This window comes from Populus alba, chromosome 19, assembly GCF_005239225.2.
Source record: "Populus alba chromosome 19, ASM523922v2, whole genome shotgun sequence".
In the NCBI taxonomy this organism is placed as follows: domain Eukaryota; kingdom Viridiplantae; phylum Streptophyta; class Magnoliopsida; order Malpighiales; family Salicaceae; genus Populus; species Populus alba.
Genome location: NC_133302.1, coordinates 16,322,996 through 16,330,198, shown reverse-complemented (window position 1 = coordinate 16,330,198; position 7,203 = coordinate 16,322,996).

Sequence of the window (7,203 nt, the reverse complement as noted above, 5' to 3'; positions counted from 1 at the left end):
CTTACCTTTATATTTAAATTACCGTTTTTTTAATGCCTTATTTTATTTGCATCATCTTGGCTTTTTTGCACTCGGAAGAGGCAATTATTTAATGACTTGGAAAAATTAATTGTTTTTGGATGCATAGAGTTTAACTTGAAGAGTTGTGTATAATGAATTATTGTAATGAAGTTGATGATTTTATTAATTATGTAATATCTAATCTAAAAAATATAAGTAAAAGCGATATTAGATATCCATGTAAGATGTGTAAAAATAAAAAGTTTTTCGATCTAAATATTGTTGTAATGCATCTTTTACATAAAAAAGTTCATGGAAAATACATGTGTTGGTTTGCATATGGAAAACCATGTTCTTTATAAAATCATGGTTGAAAGGATGGTTGGGTCAACTTCTAGTTCTAACAACGTGTATGGAGTTATAAATGATAATAGTAATCATTATAGAAGTATGGTTATGGTTAAAATGTGAATGAATGTGTGTGATGCAAGTAAATTTTCAATTGTAGATGAAAAACCAAACATAAACGTAGCCATTATAAAATGGGTGCCTAGACCACAATAAACTATCATATATTGCACATGTATTCACAATCGAGTTTAATCATGGGTTGAGTAAGGCCAATTATGACATCATCGGCGATAGTCAGGTTTTTTGAACTTTTTAAAAGATTCTAACAAACTATTATAGGATAAGTGCACAAATCTTAGTAAATTATTGGTCGTTGCACAAATGTTCACCATCTATTTAGATCATAGGCTTAATGAGGTTGGTTGGGACAGAATCATCAAATGTACAAAAACCATTTTACCTAAAGGGAATAGGTTAAAAGAGAACTTTTGTGCTACTAAATCCATGATGAAACCCTTTGGCCTAAAATACTAGAAAATTAGCTTGTGTCTATACTTCTACATGTTGTACTACCTTGAAAACTTAGATTTGACTAAGTATAAAACCTGTAGACATGTTTGGTTTTAAAGCTAGAACTAGTTGAGGAAGACTTTTGTCACATATAGAAAACTGAAATACTTGTCAATCACTCATAAACTACAAATGTTATTCATGTCTCCAAAGACTATTGAGCACATGACATTATTCATATGATATGTTAGATGAAGTCACGATATACCCTTCCGATGATGAAGCCTAAAAGCAATTTAAGAGGTGTTTGTGAGTGAATTTCAACTTATTTTTTGTTAAAATTTGAATATATTTTTTTTCAAAATAAGTTTTTAATGTTTTTTGATCATTTTGATGTGCTAATGTCAAAAATAAATTAAAAAAACATTATTTTAATGCTTTTTTAAGCGAAAAAACACTTTAAAAACTAACTGCTACCACACTCCTAAACACCCTTTTAATAGGGTACGTCCTCAGTTTTCAATGGAACCATGAAACATACAAGTTGGGTTATGTACAAATGAATTCAATTAATTGAGGTCATTTGTTGCACCATATTCTTGTTGGTCGGTGATACTCACGGCTTACAACTTGCCACCAAATATATGTATGAGGCTGGAGTTCATGTTTTTATCTATAGTCATACCAGCTCCTAATAGTCCAAGTAGGAATTTTGATGTTTGTCTTTAACCATTAATTGATTGATGAGTTGAATTAGTTGTGGTCATCTGGGACTTTGACTTATGAAGTCTAAAGGAAACAAAATTTTTAGATAAAGGCAACTTTGATATGGACTATCACTAATTTTCCTATGTATGAGAGGATTTAATGGTTGAGCATGCATGGAAAATTAACAAATGTCCATAACAAGGCTTCACCTTACAAATAGTGGTAAAATAATCTTTTTTTTTTTTTTATTATTGCCATAAAGGGTTTTTCCAACTAATCATAAAGTAAAAAAAAAACATAAAGGATTTCTTTGTAAATTGAGTTGAAAGGGATGTTGTACCACCAGTTTTTTCAAGTGAAGAATTGTATGACGTGGTCTCGTAGTATAAAGGCATTGTGTTTGGTTTTCAATTTAGTAAGCAAAAGTTTCCTAGTTTTGGGGTAACCCATGATTGGGTAAAATAAAGTATTTTTTTGGAAGCTTCCTTATTGGAAAACTAATTTTCTCTGTCATAATTTGGATGTCATAAATATAAAAAAGAATATATTTGAAAATATTTTTAAAATAAATGCTAGAATGGATAGACCTTTGTTTTGTCACCATAAGAATATGAAGTTAATTTATGATGAGCCACGAGTTGGAAAGCCCAAAAACAATTTTGCCTTGGATAAGAATGCACAATTGTTCACCATTGACTTAAGAGTCGATGTTTTCCTGATGGAGGGATGGCAGATTTTATGGAATGAAGAGTTTATGATTGTCATGTGTTTATACGAACATTATTTCTACTTGTTTACAATTACTTATTGCGAAAAAGGATGAGAGATACACTCATAGAGATCAATCACTTTTTAAAAGATTTATGCTCTAACAAGTTGCATACCTAACATATGGAGAAGCTTGAAACAAATATCATTCAGAAAATTTACAAATGTGAGATGATATTCCCTTCATTCCTTTTCAACTCAATGGAGCATTTACTCATACATTTATTATTTGAGGTAAAAGTTAGAGACCCTATCCAGAATAGATAAATGTATCTATTCGAGAGATTAAGGATTGCACATACATCCTAATTCAATTTTTGTTGTCTTTAGTTTTTAATTTAAATATTTATTTAATTCCATGCAGATAATTGTTCAATTTGAAAAAAAATTAAAAATAAAGCACATGTTGAGGCTTCAATATACGAGACTTATATTGTTGAAGAAATTTCAACATTTATCTAGTACTATTTTGTGTCTCACTTGAGAACAACAATCAACTGCATTCGAAGACATAATGACGGTGGAGCAGTGTCTTCAAGTATAAATTTGTCAATATTTTTCTTTCGTGAACGATCTTTATCAAAAAAATACAGTGAGAAAAAGATACTTGACAAAAATCAAATTCAGACATGCACATAATTACATGTTATTAACTATGATGAATTGATATATTTTATTTAGTAAGTACAATAATTACATGTTATTTTTAAGCAATATCTCTATTATACTCTCATAAACTGATAGATTGAATAATATCCCATAGGAAACATCATTAATTTTTTACCATCTCAAAATTCACATATGATTGAATCTTAAAATTTTCAATTACAAGATAAACAATTTTTCACGTGGTTCAAAACACATGTAAGTAGTACTTAATAATTTTTAACTCTCATAATGTTTAATTCCTTTACACATTTCACTTTAAGTGTTAATTGTTGTAATCTTATACCAGATTTATCAAATGAGAGGGAATGTTAGTAATAGTTTGAATTTACTATGTTTTGATACTGATAAAAAGGTCAAGTGTTATAACGGGTATTTTATTAATAGATATGTCTTTCATACTGAAAAGTATGATCAGGGTAGAAAGACATATAATAGTGAAGTTTGTTTTAAGATATCAACTTCTAATATATTTGAAGATGATTATTTTAGGAAGTTAGAAGAGGTGATTGAATGCAATATTATAATGAGCAGAAAAAATATTTTTATTCAATGTTATTGGTATGATACTCGATAAAGGAATCAAAGTAGATCCCCACTGACAAGATCAAAAGCTTGATGTCTTTTCCCAAGTGCAGGAGTGTCGAAGTAATAAATAACCGGCAAGACCGGGGTCGAACCACAGAGAGGTTAATTGTATAAATTATAAATAACAAGACAACAACAACAACAACAACAATAACAATAATTATTATACTCAGTACGTGGCGTTGTTATACCTGAGAATGATCTAAAAGATCGGGTCACAGGTTTCCAGCCTATATACTGAGTTTATGAAAAGATCAAAGATATATATTATATAATATAAAAAAAAATGTAAATAATAATAATAATAATAATAATAATAATAATAATAATAATAACAGAAGATGAAGAAATTAATGAGAACTTTGAGATGAAAGATTAACGTAAGGATTAAACAATGATAAAAAACAAATGTCAAGGTTAGAGGATCCACTAATGGTACTTCAAACAAGTATAGTATAAACTCTTATTACTCAATTGGAAACCACACATAAAGGAGGTTCCAATTAGATTATAAAGTGTTAACATGATTACATTAGTTATCTTATTCGAATAAAGCTAATACTTGTAATGTTGGCAGGCATTCATGATTATAACTTATGTTAACAACAAATCAAGTTCCTTTCATAGCTCAGGTGTCGGTTATACCATACAGTATGGGCCATGAAAGTGCCAAGTATTTGTTGTACCAAATGTTATACAACATAAATCTAGATTAACCATTTAACAAGCAAAGTATTAAAAGTGAACAAGATAACAAATATAAAACATGTTAGTATCCAACGTTAAGGTCCATGTCAAGTTTATATTACACTTATTCTTACACTATTAGTGTACCCTTTTCACGTTGACATAATTAACTTAGCTAAACATAATGAAAGAAAGAAACATAGATGAACAAGATAAGAACATAAATGAGAAAGAAGTTAACTAAGTAAAGGAAAGGAAATTAAGTGCATAAACTTGATATTAATAAAAGCAAAACATAAGCAATACAAAGAGAGAAAGCAAGAGCATGATCTTGATCTGGAAACCAAGATGCCTCAATACATGGTAAGTGCCTCCTTTTATAGGCCAAAATTTGGAACTATTGATTTGTTAATTAATTGATGAGTGGGTGGCCACATCTTGACTTGGTGACAATCCTTATCTTCTTATCTGAATAAGACGTCATTGTTAACATCATAATTTGCCCAGAATCCTCAGGAATGTTCTAGGAAATTGTCTCAGCTTTCCAACAAAAAAAAAATGAGGTCATTTGGACTTCTAGAACTCAAGATATGGGCTGAACACTAAATAGTGTCTGGGCTGCAAGACAGCTTCGGACTTCTTCGTTGTTCCTTCAGTTTGGACTTCAACACAGCCTTTTTAAATCTTGGGCTCCCATGAAAGTTGTAGGCCTTTGTCTTACCTTTCCATCCATATAAAATGGACCTAAATCCGAGATCTAGAGCTCCAGATATGATCCAATTACCGAGCAATGTTCCGGTTTGGACTGCACCGACATCTCTTTTCTAAGTTTGGTCATCTCTTTGTCCTTTCACTTTCAATACTTAAACTCATCAATAAATCCTTTTATTTATGTGATAGACATGCATTTAAGATGAGCATTTACCATAAATTAAGGTATCTTATAGTATCAAACTTGTTATTATAAAACATGCTTTAGTTAAGGAGTTATTGATACTTCAAGTGCAAAATGATGATATAAAACCTTGATAAACATGCACTTTTAAGTACTAATCACCCACCATTGACTTTTTCTTTACCAATAAGGCTTTCATCAACCAAAAATATACAATCAAATTTTTTTAAATATTTTATATTTGATCTTCCTTAAATAGTCTTTGATAATTTCCTTGGCACTCTAGTATAATCTTCTCTCATATATATATATATATTATTTTCTTCCAGCATTTTTTAAATTTTTTGTATGTTCTCCTTTTGTTTTATTTATATGGGGCCTCAAAAATAAATAACAACAGATGCCCTCTCTTTACAATAATTATAGAGTAAAGACTTGTTAAGTTATTTGTGTTGTAAGTTTGTAAAGATAAATGAATTGTTCTTCATAACTAATCTTCTATAAAGCTTTTAGTTCGATTGATCTGAATCTATCTTTACAACAATCCCTTTCAACCATAATTATGATCAAACTGTTTATAGCTTGGTTAACCTAAAATCTCAATCTAGCAATTTCTTTTAACCAAAACATTGATCTCTAATACCTCTCGATTGCAAGGTTTGAAAATTAGATGCTTCCTGATTGTTGATTATAGTAGATTTTCTCCTTCCTTTGAGAATTTCCTAGTTGTCAGTTTTCTTCTTAATTACAGGATTGGGTTTCTTGGTGTTTTCTTATTGCAGGCTTGACCTAAAATTCCACATCTCAGCGGTTCCCTTAGAACTAAAATTTCATGCTATAGCTCAGTTAACTTGAAATTTCAATCTGGAAATTTCCTTTAACTACAATCAAATTTCTGCAAATAGCTCAATCAACATTGAGGGGTTAAGACAATGTTTTTCTCAAGAATACGAATAACACTACCTTAAACCCAGAATAATGCCTAGAAATTGGAGGCCATTATCAAGCAAAAAAATAACATTTTTGACCTCTAAAACTTGCTTTTTTTATTCTAACAAGTTAAACTACCATACACAAACATGTTTGAATCTAAAAAACTAATACAAAATATAAAAATAAAGCATGAGATACCGAATCCAAAAACTAACAACCTAAAACAACCTATATGTTCATGCAAAAAGGATTCAAAATTAGTTTTGTGAACCCATTTTGTGCATGAAAAGACATAGCGAACCTAGGATAAAGCACCCTTACTTTAACATGCATAAGTTAAACTAAAACAACATTATATATTAAAAACAATTTTAATGTATCTAAAACATATAAATAACTTCAAAATAAACATCCTTTAATAAATAAATAAAATCACAGCAACAAAGAAGTGAATACAAAACTATTTGTTAAGCATTCAAACCTCTTTTATATGTTTATAAACTAAAAAAAAAAAAAAAAGTAAATAATAAAACTTCAAAAGTAGGCCACAAAGGACCTATTTTTGAATAAAAAAGTATACCTAGAACAACTATTCTCTCTTTGTTTTCTTTTGGAAATTTTTGCCTCATAAACTTGCAAAGCTAAGAAATATTTTGTTTAGGTTCTTGAACCTCTACACTTGTGTTTCTTATTGATATTTATCTTCTTTCTCTTATCCTTTCTTTTATTTTTCTCCACTTCTCCCTCTCTCTTTTTTCCTCTAAACTTGGGGGTATTTACAGGGTTTTGCTAGGGTTTTAAGAGGTTCTGAATTTATTTTTAACCTCTTGATCTTGAGAAAAGTGTTGTAAACCCTTCATACTTATTAAAAAGGGTTTATGTGTGAGCACATGAAAAAAGATCGGTTTTTGCATGATAATTGCATTGTTAGGGCCATTTTTGAGACCTTGTTGGAGTAGGATGTTATCATTGCCCAAGACCACCTGAAGTTGGTAAAGGGGATGCACACCTTTCATTTGAATCCAACTTTACTCAATTTAAAGGTCTGTAGCTCCACATTAATACGTTTGAAGTTGTCAACTCAATCAACCAAAATT